Source organism: Gallus gallus, chromosome 7, assembly GCF_016699485.2.
Source record: "Gallus gallus isolate bGalGal1 chromosome 7, bGalGal1.mat.broiler.GRCg7b, whole genome shotgun sequence".
Classification (NCBI taxonomy): Eukaryota; Metazoa; Chordata; class Aves; order Galliformes; family Phasianidae; genus Gallus; species Gallus gallus.
Genome location: NC_052538.1, coordinates 5808708 through 5826604, shown reverse-complemented (window position 1 = coordinate 5826604; position 17897 = coordinate 5808708). Strand labels below are relative to the sequence as shown.

Sequence of the window (17897 nt, the reverse complement as noted above, 5' to 3'; positions counted from 1 at the left end):
GGGTGGATGCAGTGTGGGGATGGATGCAGTGTGGGGATGGATGCAATCTGCAGCAAAGTGATGGTGGCTGCAGAAACCACCACAGGCAGCTTGGTTGAAATCCCACAGAAGTAGGGAGCAAAGGCGTGGAGCAGAGGAGGTCAGAGCAGAGTGTGAGGCACTGGTCCTCCTTCTGCTCACCCTTGTTTTATTCCTGGGTGCTGCAGTGAGTAAATTTCCTCTTCCTGGGCTTGGCTCCTCCTGCACCCGCGCTTCCAGGACGCATTTTGGCAGTGAACCCAATGAGCTGCAAAACCACTTCAAAGTGACCTCGGGAGCTCATTTCTCTCGCATGGCTTTGGGAGGCTGGGGTTTATCAATGCATAGCTCCCCAGAACCGGACAGCCCGGTTCTCTGGTTGCAGTGGGGCAGTTTGATCTCACTTGCTGGTGGGAACCTTTCAGCGGGCACCTGCTGCTGCAGGGTCTCACAGTTGCTGTGTTTCACACCATTTATCACTCTGCTTTTCAGCCGCTCCTTAAGCGAGTCAGTCTGTGTCAGGGGTAGATGACACTGTCCTCTTCAGTCCCCAAAAGCCTGAATTTACCCATTCTGTCTCCCTTCCGAGCTCTCCATTCATTCGCGCTCGTTTTAGTGATTTCCTGAATAGCTGAATTATTTGTGAACCCTGAGAAGTGGCTGTGGAGACCTCTGGATCATCTCAGGCCAGAGATAAAAGATGCCTCTGGGGGCAAAAGTGCTCATTCAGAAGAGCTGGATTCTGGGATGGTGGAGGCGGACGTGCATCACTCAGCAGCCCCGTGATCTTTCTGTGGTGAACCCACATCTCCAGGCGGTAAAGTGTTTGTTAGACTTCAACGCACTTAGAACTGTCTGTTTACATGAAAATGCATGATTAGATGCTGCCCATCCCCTCTCTGAGGACTGCACATTGGACACACTGCCGATGGAGAAAGTCCAGCTGAGCGTTACGTTTGATCTAAACCCACCCTCTTATAGTTTAAAACCAACACCCCTTGTCCTACTCCTACACCCCCTGACAAAGAGTTCCCCCTCAGCTTTCCTGCAGGCCCCCTCCAAGTACTGGAAGGCCACAATGAGGTCTCCTCAGAGCTTTCTCTTCTCCAGGCTGAATAAGCCCAGCTCCCTCAGCCTGTCTTCATAGGAGAGGTGCTTCATCCCTCTGATCATCTTCATGGCCCTCCTCTGGATCCACTCCAACAGCTTCACATCCCTCCTGCATTGGGGACCCCATGCTTGGACACAGTACTCCAGATGGGGCCTTACAAGGGCAGAGCAGAGGGGGACGATCCCCTCCTTCTCCCTGCTGCTACACCTCTGCTGATGCACCCAGGATACCGTAGGCCCTCCAGCCTGCGAGCACACCAGAACCCCCAAGTCTTTCTCCTCAAGGCTGCTCTCAATCTGATCGTTGCACAGCCTGTGTCCATTTGGGATTGCCCCATGCCAGGTGCAGGACCTTGAACTCGGCCTTGTTGAATGTCATGAGGTTCACATGGGCCCACTCCTCAAGCCTGTCTCAATACCAAACCCTGAGAAGCACCATTCATCACTGGTGCCCACCTGGACACCAAGGTGTTGACCACAACCTTTTGAATGCAACCATCTGGCCAATTCTTTATCCACCAAATAGTCCATCCATCAAATCCAGATCTCTCCAATTTAGAGACAAGGATGTTGTGTAGGACAGTTTGGAAAGCTTTCTATGAGTCCAGGCAGATGCCATCAGTTGCTCTTCTCCCACCTACCAACACTGTGCCCCCAAGCATAGAATCATAGAACCACAGACATGTGGAATTAGAGAATCAGAGAATCATAGAATGGCTTGGGTTGGAAGGGGCCTTAAAGCCCACCCAGTTCCAGCCCCTGCCTTGGGTAGGGTTGCCATCCACTAGATCAGGTTGCCAAGAGCCCCATCCAACCTGGGCATTCATCCAGCTGGGGTCCAGCCTGAGCACACTGGAGCTCCCTGCCTGGTGGTGGAGCTGTCGCACCTTTAGAAATGTGCCATTCACACTTACCCTATCAGGGAGCTGTAGTGATGAGCAATTAGACCCGAACAGGACGCCCTAATGAGCTCAGGCTCTTATATTGGGCTGGAAATAATCTAGGATGAATTCCATGCTAAAGCTCATATAAGACTTTCTCTGTCCATTTACCCATGGTTTTTTTTGTTTTTTTTTCTCGAGCACTTACAGAAAACCTGGCAGAGTGGGACGTCGTCTCATTTTGGCTAAGCAGTGCACAGAAGGGCTGATCCAGTATAACATCCCCATGACTCAGATACGAGAGTGCATCTGCCTCTTTTGGGAAGAGAAGGGCTCACCTTTGCTCAATTGCTGCCTTTGAAATTGCAGATAGGGGGTGAACCCCTCAGTGCCAGCAGCAGCTGGGCTGGAAATCCCTGGCAGAAGGAAGCTCCTGGAAGGAAGTGGTGGCTTGCTGACCCAATGCCACCAATACCTTGCAGAGGGGAGGGCATGCTGAGCGCTCACCAACCCAAGCTCCAAGCTCACCATGCAATCCTGGCTCCTTGCTACCACCCCATTTGCAGCATCCTGTTGCTCTGCACTGGAGCGTGTTGGAGAGAGCTTGTTTTCCATTATTTGTGAACGTTGATAGTTGTCCAGCAAATCATGCTCCCTGTGCAATGCTATTGATTGCTTCCTGGAGCTGTGCAAGGGAGTGCTTTGCTTCCAAGCTATGCCTTATAGTGCTCTGTTAGTGTGGCGAGCCCAGCAACTTCCCTGGGGTGGGCTCTTCCAGGCCAATGACTCCCTCGCTGCAAATTAAAGACACACTGATGAGTGATGATGTAGGTAGGCAATAGGAAGCCTTAGCAGCTGGCAGGTTCAGATGTCCCTCTTGGACTGTGATGTAGCAAAATGGATCTTTTCCTATGGCCATGGGAGGCAGGCTGTTGCTGGCTGCCAGGTGAGCAGGGCTCCTTAGCTTTTGCATCCCCAACACAGCATGTGCTTACAGGTGTCTGAATGCTGTTCGGTCAGTCAGGGGACTCTGATTTACAGCTGGTATAAACTCGGTGAATGGTTCAGATGAGATTTATTTTGTATGTATGACTTTCCTGCAGGCCTGATCTCATTTCAAAACCAATTACCCACCAAAGTGTGCCCCTGTCTTAGTAAATCTGGGAGGGAAGCATGGAGGGCTCATAGGCCTGCATTTCTGTGGCTTTCTGCTCCCCTTCCCAGCCCCTGCAATTGGCCCGTGTTTGTGGGGTGAAGGTGAACACCCAACCAGGTGGTGATCGCTTCCTACTAATAACAGAGCTTACTTTTTTAAGCTGTGTGAGGAAGTATACAAAGCAAATGACAGGGCCTACTGTGTGCCTTTAAATCCTTTGGCTGCTGGGATGAATGAACAACAGAAAGCAAAGAGGTGGGAGATAAGGGAAGCCCAGCCTTGTGCCGCAGGCGCTCCCTAGCCTCTGCTGTGCAAACCCTTTGGTGTTAATCACCCATTTCCAGCAAGCAGCATACTTTTCCTTGTCAGATTTCCTCATCCTTCCACTCTGAGCCAGGCAGTCCCTTGTAATTCCTGTTCATTGCCCCAGCCCCAACTGGCCAAACCCATTGGTAAGGCCAAACCCAATGGCAAGGTGGCAACCTCCAAGTTAATGCCGCCGTTTCCTGTGCAGACTTTCTCCCCCTCCCTGAGTCCAACTGCACAAAACAAAATAGCTTTTGTTCATGATGGATATTCTCCTGGCAACAGAATGACGGAAGCTGCAAAAAAAGCCACGGCTCAGTGACAGCTCTATCTACAGCTAACCACTGAGGTGCGTCTGCTTTATCATCTTTAGGGAAAAAGTGCCCAGCCAATGGGAAATCCCTGCTTTACAACTAAGGAGGACTTCAGGATGCCCTCTGTGTCCCTTGGAGGCTCAAAGCCATCCTTTCTCCTATCGACCTAATTCCTCCTGTACATCTAAAGAGCATCGCATCTTCTCTGGGTCAGAGACGTGGGGAGCAACATGTTGTCGTCTACTCGTTTCCAATCCCTGCTAGACCTTTTCCACCTCTCACGTAGTAGCACGATAAAACAGGTGCCTGTTTCAGCCTCATTGAGCCAGAGTGGTGCACGGTAATTTCACGTCTTTGGTGGCAGGCAGCCTCATCTAGGATGTTTGCTGAGCTGCTGTATTAATCAATATGGTTAATTGAAACGGTGATTGCACCGACTTCTGCTAGGAACAGCTGTTTCCCATCATCAGCACCAATGAATGTGATGATCTGCCAGATCTGCTGCCCACAGTCATTTTCACCTCACTGCAAGCAGCGTGACAGCCAGCTAGCATCACCAGCTCATGTCATCCTTCCCAGCCCCTTGAGCCCCAGCTGCCTCTGGATACGTTCTGGCCTGAAGGCTGGCTGTTGAGTTCACCTGTCTCCCCCATGGGAATTCAGATTTGAACCCAAGGGATGAATGCACCTGATATAAACCTCATTTTCTGCAAATTCATCCCAGGGAAACCAGGTGCAAGTAGAGGATAAAACTGTGAACCCCTTTGGCTCCCTGCTGTCTGCCTTGCAGAGGGCTTAGGTGTCAAGAGATACAGGAGAAATGGCAGTCCTAGGCCTTTAGATGTGCGTGCGAAGAGGAGTGAGGAATTAGTCCAGAAATTCAGGAGAGATCAGGCCCATAAATCACACAGTAATGAGAGCAAGGCCTGTCCAAGCACCTGCCCACTTAGCAGTGTCACAGCAGCTGTCAGGGACATGTGAGGATGATTTATGACTGCATTCTCTTCCCAAAGCTAACGCTGGGTGCCAAAGCTGCGCATCCCTGTGGCATCCCCCAGCTTCTCAACCTCCTGTTACTACCTGCAGCCCAGGGTCCTCTCTACCACACAGCATCCAGCCCACGACAGTTAGCACTTTGTCCTGGGCAGTTTTGCTCAGGCCAAAACCTTCACCATCACTTTACCACAGCTGTGTCACACTGTTCCCATCTAGCAGAGCAACACAATTTGCGACCTTGACTGTATTTTAGGGTATGTGGCTGCTTACCCAATATGAAATGCTGGAGATCTGATTTTGCATTGTATAGCATCTTCTGGATGTCAGAGCTGCGCAGATACTCTGTGCAGTAATTAACAATTAATTAGCAATTAACGCAAATCCATCAAGAGATGTTTTCTCCTACCATCTCCAAGGCAGAGATGCAGGGTCCCTCCCCAGGGAGGTACAAACACATGCAAACCTCTCTTGCCTGTGCAGGACATTCTCTGTTCCCATACCCCAAGGACACTGCAGTGGTGGCCAGATCAGATGGTGTTTGGCACTGGTCACTGCCACCAGGCAGAGCCATGTCCTTGGGGTTATAACACACTAACAAGGGCAAAGGGTAACGTGATGAATTAGACTATTGCAAAACGATGCTAAATGTCAGATGCACACCAAATGCCAGGTGCTCCTCAGCAGAGCTCTCCACACTTTGCCCAGAGTACAGCACTCCTAACAAAGGTTGTCTTGTGCAAGCCCTGCCTGGATGAGATTTAAGCCATCAGAGATAACTGCTCAGTTGTTTCTCACTTGGACCTCAGTACCTCCTCTTGCATGGTAAAACACTTCCTTTCTGTACCACCGGATTTGCTTTTCAATGCTTCATTATGTTTCAAGGTCACGGCATATCAAGCAGTTTGGTTGACTGCTCTGGAAAGAAATGAAGTCACAAGAATTTTTTGTTTAATAAATGCAAGCGCCAAGCCTGAATTGCTTTCTTGTAAGCATGAAAAAGAGAACAGGAAGCACTCGGGTTTACATTTTTCTTTCTTCCCTCTTTTATGAGTCCACAATTTGCATTTCTTTTCTATGGCGAAGCAATGCCGGGTCTCAGGCATCCCAGGTTGATCCTGAGGGTTACTAAAGCAGACAGATATGATGCAGATGGGACGTGCTGGTTGCATCCCAAAGAGCATCCCAAAGATGGCATGTGGTCCCCCTATGGCAGGACCCTTCCTGCGTGCCCCCTGTGCCCACCTGGCATGGCACAGGAGCAGCAGGCTGGAGGAGGAGGCCTTTGGGTGCAACGCGGGTCTGTTTGAAGTCAGTGGTGAATTTCCCACTGGCTTTAGCCCAGGGTTTTGCAAAGGTGCTGGCGGCCAGGTTAAGGACTTATCTGGAGCCTGTCTGATGGCGTCTCGTTCCCAGATTGTTTGCAATATTAATTAGGGCTGCAAGCCCGCTGCATTTTCCAGCTCTGTGGCTCCAATTTGCCACGCTGGAAGAAGCTGGGATGTGAAATTCCCCGGTGCCACACAAATGAAACAGGTTCTGCATTACTTTCGCCTCTGACAACACTCATCCCTTACTCAGACCTGTCTCGGGCAATGCTGCAGCATCCCATTGCTCAAAAAACATCTGTCAAAGCAGCTTTTGATGGGAAAAAGCATTTCATGAGGAGCAGAACCCTTTCCCATAGCTGTGCCATTTGTGTCGAGTCTCAGCTGCAAAGCAAGACAGCCAAGCAGCAATTTTTAGGCAGACCTCCTGACAGCAAGCTGAGGGCGAGCACTTCTTGGGCACTGGTGTCTCCCAGGAGCCAGGAGCCTGGTAGCCCAGGGACCATTCCCCAAATGGTCCCAAACATTCCCCAGATATACCTGCCAATTTGCAGCCTTCCAGATGGGATGTTTGTGCAAATGCATTCCCCTCCTCAAATCTGACTGACTCGGCTCTCACGTCTTGCCTCTATTCAACCTCCCCAAGCTTTCACCACTCCTCTATCCCCTGCAGGAGGTGAGGACCGAGCTGGCTGGCAGGCTACTGTCCTCCCTGAGGAGCCTCCAGGCTAATGCCAATCAAACCCAACACAAGTGTGGCAATACCAAGGATATGTCTATCCTGGCAACGATTTATATCAAATGACATCTGCCTTGAGAAGACAGATCCCACAGATGCCTCAGCGAGGAAAGAAAAAATGCAAGAGAAGCTCATGCCTTATTAAACATCAGAAAGCCCACGCAGAGAGAGACACAAAAGTCCCTAATGTGAGAAAAGCATCTGCTAGGCCTTGTAGTCAACCTCGGATGCTGCAGGGGTGGCGGTACCTTTCCTGTGCTCATCCAGCCAGCAAGCGTGCAACGCTCACCTTTGCCATTGGTGGTGGAAATGCATCATCACTGGTATCTCCCTTCCTAATAACATGTGGATCTCATTCTGTTGCCCAATCAGTACCTGTGGTGAGAAATTCCTGAGGCTGGGGCTCGCTGATGCAGCATCTGAAATAAATTCTCTGCTGTGACACAGGTGAAATACAGAGTGGGGATAGAAGCCCCAAATCCATCGCCGAATGAGTTTCTTGAGACTTTGAGAAATAGAATGAGCAAGTAAACAAGGCAGGATGTTCCCCTGTGCACGCTGGAGCGTCTCAAATGCAGTGGAAAACACAATCAATAATTGAGTGAGAAGGCAAGGCGCGCTGAGCTTTCACAAAGCACACCCTGAGCATCCAGTATTTATTTTCAGGCCTTAAATAATGCATCTGAAAATGCTTCTAACTGGATATATTAAGGCAAACAAATTTATGTCATGAAAAGTTAATGGATGAGAGCATCTCCAAAGGAAAATCCACAGTCACAAATATACCCCTCAGCTCATTGGCACGTTGGTCCTGTTCCTCCTCTTAAGTTAGGGGACAGGTCTTAATTTCTAATTAAGGAATCATTCACTATCAATTAGCCTGTATAAGTGGATTTCACTCTTGCTGCTGTGCTCTTGAAGTTAAATCACTTAAGCCCCCACAATTCCTCCTTGCTGCTGTACCAACAGCTGCCATCAAAGCGGTGTGGTGCCAGGGGACCAGGGACCGTCCTGCTTCTGCCACCAGTTTTCTTCTTATTTTTACCAAATTGGTTCATCTCTGTGGGTTAGCTTCCTCAGCAGCCATATAGCAGAGCAGCAGCTACCATCGGCAGAAAGAAGAGGTAGAAGACAGTCATAGAACCACTTATATCCTTCTTGTCTGGGGTCTCTCATCGTGTGAAGATGAGCTCCATATCCTGTGTGCTCGACATGGGCACCTCAGAGGGGCCACGGTATTCTGACAAGTTAAGGAGAGTATGAGCAGAAGATTTCAGGTTGGGTATTAGGAACAATTTCTTCTCCAGAAGAGCAGTACTGCAATGGCACAGGCTGCCCAGGGAGTGGTGGGGTTGCCGTCCCTGGAGGTGTTCCAGAACCACGGCATGTGGCACTTGTGGGCATGGTGGGGTGGACTGGGGTTGGGCTTGGGGATCTTAGAGGTCTTTTCCAACCTTTATGAGTCTATGACTCTGAGATGAAGGGAACAAGGCCGAGGGCATGCACTGTGGTGCCAGCAGCCAGCCCTGGTGACATGGCTTTGATCCTGGAAGACACGAGTCCCATCGTGCTGCACCAAATGGCCTCAGCAGCATGGGACCAATGTCCCCATCCCAGCTGCTGCCCATTGGAAATCCCTGTGCTCCCCAAGGGCCTTGGGAACAGGCTGTTCAGCATGAGCTGCCGCTGCTGCTCCGCCAGGTTTCTCATTACAAAACCCAACAGATAAGATAAGAAAGGTTCATAACCTCTCATCACAGGACCAGATTTCTCATCTCCAGCAAGGCATTCCTGTCTCTGATGTTTATTTGCTGTAATATTGCACATCCAGCAGTAGATGAATTGCCTCCACTGGGATTTCAAGTCAGTCAGATCAGAGGAAATTGGTTTTGATGGCTTTGTGATAGAAACATCTCAGGACAAACTCACCCCCGGGGTCAGCAGAGATGCTGCGGGGCTGGATTTGGTGCTGGCTGGCCAAATACAAACTGGTAATGAAAAGCCTGGAAGCAGAATAACTTGGATCCAGAACTGTTCTCTCAGCAGAAAGGGGTGTTTTCGTCCACAGCACCCTCAGGAGCTCAGAGGGTACAGGAGCTCAGAAGGACAGACAGGCTGGCTGTAAGCACACTGGGCTGTGTGTGGCTGCTGTCCTTCCTCCAGGGCTTCAAATGGCACAGAAGCACAGCCTGAAAAACCATAAGCATAAGGCAGCCATGCCCCAGATGCTTCTTTGCAACCAGCAGCAGTGCTTTTGTCAGAGTTATTTCTTCCTGGGTTTGGAGGAGGGAGGGCTGCAGAAACAAAGATGCGCTTTTTATGCCACGCAGTCCTCAGTTCAAAGGGCTCTCACCTCACCGAGAGCACGTTCCCCATCCCTATCTGGTCAGAGCAGCTCTTTTGCTGGGACAAACAGGAAAGCACAGAGCACTGAAGGGCTTTGATCGTAGCTTTTAACATGCAGGGCTGTGCCTTACTCTTGGGTGGTGAAGGCAGCATTGTAGTGGTTGGAGCTGGGCGTTGGGAGGCACTGAGTGGTAGCAGTAAGGCAGAGCCTGGCTGCCCCACAGTGCAGTACCCCATAGCCGTAATGGAGATGAAAGCTTTGGGCTGAAAACCGTGCTGCGCTCTCACTGTCCCTCCTCTGAAGGACAGGAGTAGTAAATATGGTGAAAAAATGATAAGGACAGTGAAATAGATCACCAGTTGCCATCACTGGCAAACCAGGCTTGGCACAAGCCCAGGGCCTGCTCCTGCAGGGCTTCTCCATGGCTGCTGCCTCCTTCAGGCCTCTGATGGAGCAGAAACCCTTTCTAGCCAGCCACGAGTCTGGGGAAGGATGCATTTCATTTGTGCTCCTGTATCTCCAAGCCTGGCTTAGTGCTGCAACGGTTGAACTTAGGTCCTTACAAATCTACCTCAGTCATTGATGATGACACCTAGAAATGGCAGATGAAGGAATCTGCCAAGCACCAAGGACCGGCCCAGCAGCAGGCAACGTTAATCAATGAAAGCCTCAACTTGGGGCTGTTAGCACAACTGAAGGAGGAAATTCTTCACTCAGAGGGCAGTGAGGTGCTGGCACTGCTGCCCAGAGCTGTGGAGGCCCATCCCTGGAGGTGCTCAGGGCCAGGCTGGATGGGGCCTTGTGCAGCCCGAGCTGGTGGGGGCAACCCTATACATGGCCGAGGCTGGGACTTGGATGGGCTTTAAGGTACTTTCCAACCCAAGCCATTCTATGATTCTGTGATTCTATGTGCCCAAATGCTTCTGCTTGATGGGCCCGTCTTCATGCCTCACAAAAGCCACAGCTGAGCAGGAAAAGAGGTGCCGTGCCTGTGAGATGCATTCATTATTTAGCAGGAGGTACTTAAAGGAATTAAAAATGTGCACTAAAACATTTGGTTTCTCTGCAGATGGCTCTTCTGACTGAACAGAGGCAGATGGTCCTTCTTGGGCATATCAGAATGTGGAAAAGGTTAGGTAGGACCAAACCAGTGATGTGAAAAGCCCATGTCCACCGTGCCCATATCCCCCACCTGAGGTGCTTAACATTGTGCTGTGCTGTTGAAAAAGCTGACGTGGCTGTTGTGGCAGCTGTGATGAAAACAGGTTATCACAAGTGTTTCTACAGTGCAATCTTGTTTTGGAAGAAAAACACCACTTTAAAAGTATATCAGGAGTTATGTCCCAGTGTCATAAAACTTCAGAAAAGAATAAATTTGGTAGGAAATCTGTTACACTCCATCCTTTTTCTCCTTTTCAAGGCTAAACTTCATTCCCACTCTTTGCCATCCATAATTCATCCATGCAGACTTCAGTGAAATTTCTAGTAAATCATTTGTAAGGCCTGAGGCTCACCAGTTTGCATACAGATCAGTGGCACGTTTCGCTTCACTATTATGCTATTTATTTGTTTAGACTGCTTGAAAAGTCAGGTCTGACCTACTTTAAATCCAGAACAAGAAAATGATTTATGGTAAAGGGTGGTTTAGACCCGAACCATTTTGTAATTAGTAGAGTAAGGACTCATGGGCTTTCTGAATATGCTCATTAAAACATACGTAAATGGTTATTGGTTATATAAATGTTATAAATTGTACCTCGTATGTAAATCAGACCTCAACCAGTGAGTCCAACAGCTCTGGGACAGGTTGGACCACTGGGACCACAGATCTAGGTTTGCTGGTGAACTTGCCCAGCTCCAGAAAGGAGCTATGACCCTCCATGGACAGGAAAGAATGGGATGTCCCTTTGAGACCTGGCAAATGTCATGAGATGCCTTCAGGTCACCTTACCAGGTATGGACCAATGGCTTTCAAACCATTTGCCTTCTCTCAGCTCTAAAAAAAACTAAAAAAAAATCAGGTCCGTATTTTACATCCCTGATCACCACATCCTGTTTGAGAGGCATTTTCATTAATCCCAAGGTTTTGTAAAACAGTCTCAAGAGACAGCTGCCAGAGCTGTCGAACTCAAAACACCCCCTTAGCAATAAGCAGCCTCCCTCCTGCTACAGCTTCTGCTGCACCAGCCGTTACCGAGCAGAGAGCTTAGGTCATCTGGGGGCAATTATATATTTTAAAGCATAGATTCAATCATCTCTGCTGATTAGTGGCATGCTTCAATGGAGTTTTGAACTTATCTGACATCATTGCTCACGTCACTATCCGCTACCCATAAAACCACTGACTGCTGATCAAATCTGTTATCTCATTTACCATCTGAGTGCATTAAAGACCAGAGATTTTTACCCAAAGCATTCCTTTCTAAGGGTTGTGTGTTTTCACTCATCACATTGGTTGCATGGCCTGAGGAGTCCGACTTGCCACCACTTTGGCCACTTTGAAAGCTCAGCGGCGATTTGATCTGCTGGCAAATCTGTAGTCATCCTTTTTATGGCGAGGAATGCTTTATCCCTGCAGTGTTCATGCAGTGTTTCCATCAAGCTGCATGCTGTTACTGAGATTGCCCTCTTCTTGTCTTGCTTCTGCAGCTACTGCAAAGCTCCAGCATATCTCCCATGCTCTCCCAGTCTTTCAGAAGACACTGGACCCAAAAAACTCAGCTTACTTTACAACATATGGGGAAAGACATATGAGTCAGCTGTAACTTGGAACAATCTCAATAGCTGGCATTTGTCAGTAGAAGTAAGTAATGTCCAAGGACCACAGAGCACAGATCTTATTTTCCTTAAACCCCTCTATTAAAAAGGAACCTTATGGGATGGGATGGCCATCTCATATGCAGAAGCCAGGCTAAGATGAGGGCCCAGCATGCAGGGTGCATATCTGGCAGCAGAGCTCAACACCTGGCATGGCAGGGCAGCTGCCCTGCTCTGCTATGAAGAAGTGCTCCTACACCAGACAGGCTTTTCTAAAGCTGCTTTAAATCTCTTAGAATTGCAAATTTCATTTACGCCCTTTTCCCCCCCCTTGCACAGTATTTACCAGTGGAGGGATACATTTACTCCAACCTGGACCTCATCACGTGGTTGCTTATTCCTGCTCCAGGATAAGCCTTGTTCCTCCAGCACAGTGTAATGTCATCTCACAGACAGGGAATTGCAGAATGGAGCAAGAAGTCTGCACTGGAGCAGAGACTTGAACCTCATCCTCCTACAACTCAACCAAGTGCTGTGTTACTTTCTGTGCTCACTGCCAGGTCCCAGAGATCACAGGGAGCCTGTAATTATCAGCTGCTCTTTGATACCTTCAGTTATTTCACCCTTTCCTGCAACACCTCTGAACAACATGGCATATGGAGGACAACTCCAACTGTCGCTGTATGCAACTGTTCAGCCTGAAAAGGAGAAGACTGCAATTGGGATCTTAACTATGTTTGTAAATGTCTAAATATCTGTGACCTGAGCACAATAATGAATGGGTCACTCATAGCTGGAAGCACTTAGAAGTTGTCAGAGGAGACAATTTATAGGTGATTATCCCACAGGCTGAGGCTTAGAGAGGGATGTAGGTGCTGCATTCCTGCTCTCTTTGCAGGGGTCCTTGCGGTGTGATGAGACCTGCCATCTTCCATTTCTGCTACAGCAGCGTTTTTCCCAACAAGGAAAAAATGCCTTTCCAACAGGCTGAAGGGCAATTTTCAGTTGGTAAACATTCACTTTTCTCCTGGTGGTCTTGGAAATGGGATGCATTCATTGCTCAGTGTATGTGGGTGGCCAGAGGAATGCAGAAGAAATTGCAGTGGGGACCTGGGATCAAGAAAACTCATTCATTCCTGGCCACTGTACAACCGTGCAATCTGGATGCTTTTTGGTACAATTTAATCTAATCTGGTTTGGATCTGAGACTGACCAAGTGGGAGGGGAAGATCATAAACAGCTATTTTTCCAACTTCATTTTTGACTACGGTGTGATTTCCCAGGGCAGCTCTTGTGCGTATGACCTTGAGGGGAGGGAAAAGAAGGTTCTTCCAAGTTGTTGCATGAATTTGTACCAAACATTACTTGAGCCTTGAAGTGTAGGTGAATCTGTTCTAATGACAGAAAGCTCCTCCACTCAGGATGGAGAGGTTCCACATTGGCTTGACGAACAGCAAGATTTTCACCTTGCTGTGAAAGGAGGCACAGAGGTGCTTTCCTACCCCCCAAAAACCACCCAGCTGTCGTGATCTAAATGGGGGGATGAAGGATGAAGTGGGGCGGGGAAGTCAAATCCTTCTTGCTATAGGAAAGACAAAAACCTCCCAAACAGCAAAATCCCCGGGAGCCACAGTATAGCTTTGAAGAGAGACTGAAAGGAGGGGCACATTCACATTATTTCCCCTCCTTCAGCATCCCTCCATTGATTCTCGGTCCATGCCTGCATTCCGTGGATACCACAGGCTCATTAGGCTGCTGAAACCTTAAATACCTAAAGCAAACTAGAGCCAGAACAAACACAGAGACCCATTTGGGATCTCTTCCTACATGTCAGGGATGGAAAGAAGGCACCGATCTGCTGTTTCGTCCTTGCCAAGAAGCCCTTTCCTTCAGGTTTCAGGTGGCACACCTCCTTCAGGGAGCACACTGCTACAGGAGGAGATGCCCTCTATGCCCTGAGACAGCAGGGGCTGGAAGGGAGGGCATGAGGAACAAGAGGTTTTGCCATGCTGAATGCAGCGTTCCTGAGGCTACACGAGCTGGAAAAGGACGGAGCAGACTCAAAAAACAAAAAACAAACAAACAAAAAATCGTGGAGATGATGAACAGAGCCAACAGCGATGTATCTTAACTATTCCTTCTCGGCAGCTCCCTTTTATAATGCTAATATCCTGTGGAAAAACAGTGCCAAGAAATTGCTTGCATTCCACCCTGCAGAAACAAACCCACAAGAGCCAACCCTGCTGACCCCGTACACTTACCCCCAGCCTTCCTTTCATGCTGTGGTTTCTGCTGTATGCGTTCTCTTCCATAGTAAGTCAGCCCATCATCCCAACTCACCTCCTGCTTGCAGTTGCTCTGTGAAATGCAGTGCCAGACACCTACTGGACACACCTCTGTCCTCTCTTCCCACCACATATCCGAGCTCCCTGGCATGACATTCTTGCAAGGAAAAGGGATTTGGTGGAATTTCTCATCAAACGCTGCCCCTGTGGGGTGCCCGTCTGATGCATGGGGAGGTAATAGCCTAGGACAGCCTAGGTTAGACCTGGCCCAGATGCTGGAGGAGGAGGGTGAGCAAAGCAGCCCTTTTGCAGGCACCCTGCCTCGGGGCTACCAGCCTCCATCCAGGAGCCTTGAGCTATCTCTGATCATTAGCTAAAGCCTGAGTTCCTTCCTGGTGAGCAATTAGCTCTAATTAACAATTAGAGAGCTTCTATTGTATTCTAGTGAACTGGTGGGATGACAGCCACTAATCGCTGTGCTTAGGCAGCAGCAACCCAGAACGTTACAGCCCTGGGGCGAACCTGTGTTTTTTGAGTCCTGCCAAATTCCATCTCCTGGTCCACAATTCCTTTCTCCAATTAGGGTCCAGACACGGAACAAGACAAGGGGCTGCAGTGAAAGCTCCCCTTAATTTCTGAGTGCAGCCATTCCTAGGCCTGCATCTTGCTCTGAATTCAAATGAGTAAATTTCCACGTGAGGGACAGTTGCAAGCCAAACACATGAGAATGGTGCCAATGAGGTACTCTGCACACGGGTTGGCATGATAGCTTATCAGTGTGATGGAAAGGCAGGGAAAAGAAACCAAGTCCCACTGAGTTGGTGTTCCAGAATAAATCTGAAAATAACAGTTTAGGAGACAGATGAGAACATAAAACAGAATTAAAACACTTTTATGTTGTTTGGGCACTTCATTCCAAGGAAGATGTCCATTGACAGAACATGGCAGGGTGCGCAGTGTTTATCAGCCCCTCAATTTACTTTGGCACCAGAGCCATAAACAAGAACAGAACAGCATTGAGTCTGTGAAGTCTAGCAGAAGTCTCTTGGCTTTGGAGGGATTCTGTAAATATTAGGACAGACGCTATCTTAAAAGGCTTGATGCCTTTGATTATGTTCCCGTGCTTAGCTTCCTCCACTTATTTTTGTCTCATCGTCTCTAATGTCGAACTGTTCTACACGTAGGGAGGGCTGTGAATTGAAAGAGGAGAGCAAGTTTCTTCTGATGGAGCCTGAACTCCAGCAGAGAAATTGGCAGTCAGGTTGGGAGCGGTAATTCCAGCCACTGGCTCTAAAGGGATTTTTTTTTTCTAATGGAAAAACTTTTGTGGCTGTTTTGTGACCAAGGTCCTGGGTAAGGAAAGGTCTGGAAGGTGAGCTGATCTCTTTTAACCCAGAAAACTGCCCCCTCCCAAAGACCTCTCCAAACCTCAAAAGTCAACATTTTAGACATGTAGGGCCTTCGCAGTATCTGCCTCATTATTAGGCGGCAAGATGACAACACTGGTGTGACATGGTGGGCATAGGACCTTTGGGCTGAATGAAGAAAGGCATGTAGGTCGGTAGGGTGTAGGACCTGTGGGTTAGGAGGAGGTAGGAACCATAGGTTGAGTTGTATAGAGCCTGTAGGTTGGGACGTTGTTGCTTTGGCTCTGGCCAGTTCAATAACACTCATTTTGGAGATCCTGTCCTCTGCTGCAGCCTGCATGAGCTTGGATCGGGCTTACAGCCCCTGCCCCACAGGCCACCAATGGACACTGGATTTGCTCATGTGTACCCAAGGAGAAAGCTCCCCTCCCTCTCCATCCTCTTGAGCCACCACAGCTTATCAGATCCTACTGCTCTGCTCCTTGGGCTGAGGTCTGTTACAGGGCCCTAATCACGTTCCCCTCCAGGATCATGGCAACGTTCCCACCCATTTAAATGAGAACAAGAACCCAGCCATTGTCTGACACCTTTGATATTTTCTGTGACTAAAAAGAGCTATTTTTGTATGAGGAAGGTCAAAACGAGAGCAGGCACATGGGAGGAGGATGGACAACTTCAAAGCTCACAGAGCCACGTGGACAAAACCAAAGCAGCACCAAGCAACCTCCCTTTAAACAGCATCCTGAAAGCCGTTTTTATGGTGCAAAGATCCTTCTAGAAGAAGGTTTCATGAACTCTCTGTGGTTATCAGCCACTTGGAAGTCATTTGGTCTCCTCACTTTGGTTGGCTGCCAAGCTGATCCGCACTGTCTAGATGGTTTGGGGCATACATCTCATTGGGTGTTTTAGCAGAGAGAACATTCCTTATAGCTATTAACTCTAGTTAGTTAGGATGTCGGCTTGACTAAGTATTATTTACTTTGTCCAAGAAACAATCATTAGGAACATAAATGTGACTGAAGCATCAAAAACAACCCCTTTCTACATTTACTGTTGGCATCCTGCATGCAGCATGCTGGCAAACTGAGATTTTAAAAGAAGCCAGCAAGTTAGGATTGTAGAGGAAAGAAAATCTGTTGCTTTTGTCATTTTGTAAGAGAGATGCCAAAGAAATTTTCCCTGTGGTGTATCTATCAATTGCAAATCACTGTGACCTTATATTTCTCCAGAGACCAAGCATCTTCCTTGGGTGAAAGTACTGCGAGTACTTGTTCAATATACAATGGTAGCAGACAACCTTACTGCCCGCAAGTCACAGTCTAGACATGACACAGGAGATGTGGTCTGCTTAGGCTTTGGTTCTGTAAGGAAAGTAGAAAATGAAGGCTACAGATGCCATTAAATAATAGCATTCATTTTTCTGCTGATGTGTTTTAAGTTTGGGCTGAAGAATGAGAACATTTTTACTTAAGGGCACATACAATTTTCTGGTTTGGCTCTCTTTCCACTACATTAATACTTGTACTGCTTGCTAGACAGACAAAAACCTCCCAGACACTTTCAGTTTCAGCTTGGTTTAGCTGAGACCCCATTTTTCCAATTGAAATAAAGCTTCTCAATGAAAACTTGCGCTAGCTTTCTCCTACCAGCTTCTTCAGAACTAAACTCTGCTTGGGTACCCCACTTCTGCCTGCTGTCAGAAACAAGCAGCAGAGAAATGCAACACAGCACATACACGACCCATGGAGCAGAGCTTCACCCGTAGGATGTCTTCCCCCAGTCCACCACCCTGCACAACTTCTGCCCCAATTACACCCCTTGCACACAGCCATGCCTCTTTCTCCCTGTGAAACAGTTCTCATCAGCAAAGAAATGAATTCAGGCATTTTCTGATGTACCTTCCTTCTCTTGGTTACCAAGCTCAGCTTTGGAAATACTGATTGCTGAACATTTCCCTCCAAAATCCATTCCTTGGAAAAGAATTCCCTCCGAGGTGCAAAGATGGGCTGCCAATGAAGTCAAGTGAAGACCTCGCAGTGCCTTCTGCAGCTCTCCCAAGAGAGCCTGCTGCTCTGTGTCCCACTAAGGGTAGCACATGGGTGTTCCTGGGGGTCCCTCAAAGCCTTCTCAGCAAGCATTGGTCACACAGTGGCATTTACTTGGTGGTGTCCCCAGCGGCTTGCTGGTGGCAGAGCTGGTACAGGGCTTTATAACGAGCCACAGCTAACACAGAGCCTTCATAAATCTGGTACCTGCTGCAGGTAACAGGAGGAAACAGGAGGAAGTTATTTATGAT

The 17897-nt window shown here is 48.5% G+C and overlaps 1 long non-coding RNA gene across 1 annotated transcript in view; it reads right to left on the bottom strand.

Annotated features, from left to right (window-relative positions):
* Positions 1 to 223: 223 nt before the first annotated feature.
* LOC112532783 overlaps positions 224 to 17897 on the bottom strand; it is a 39956-nt gene continuing 22282 nt past the window's right edge. The window contains exon 4 of the long non-coding RNA XR_003076114.3: positions 224 to 17856. This is a non-coding gene — a long non-coding RNA (uncharacterized LOC112532783). The remainder of the gene's footprint in view (positions 17857 to 17897) is intronic.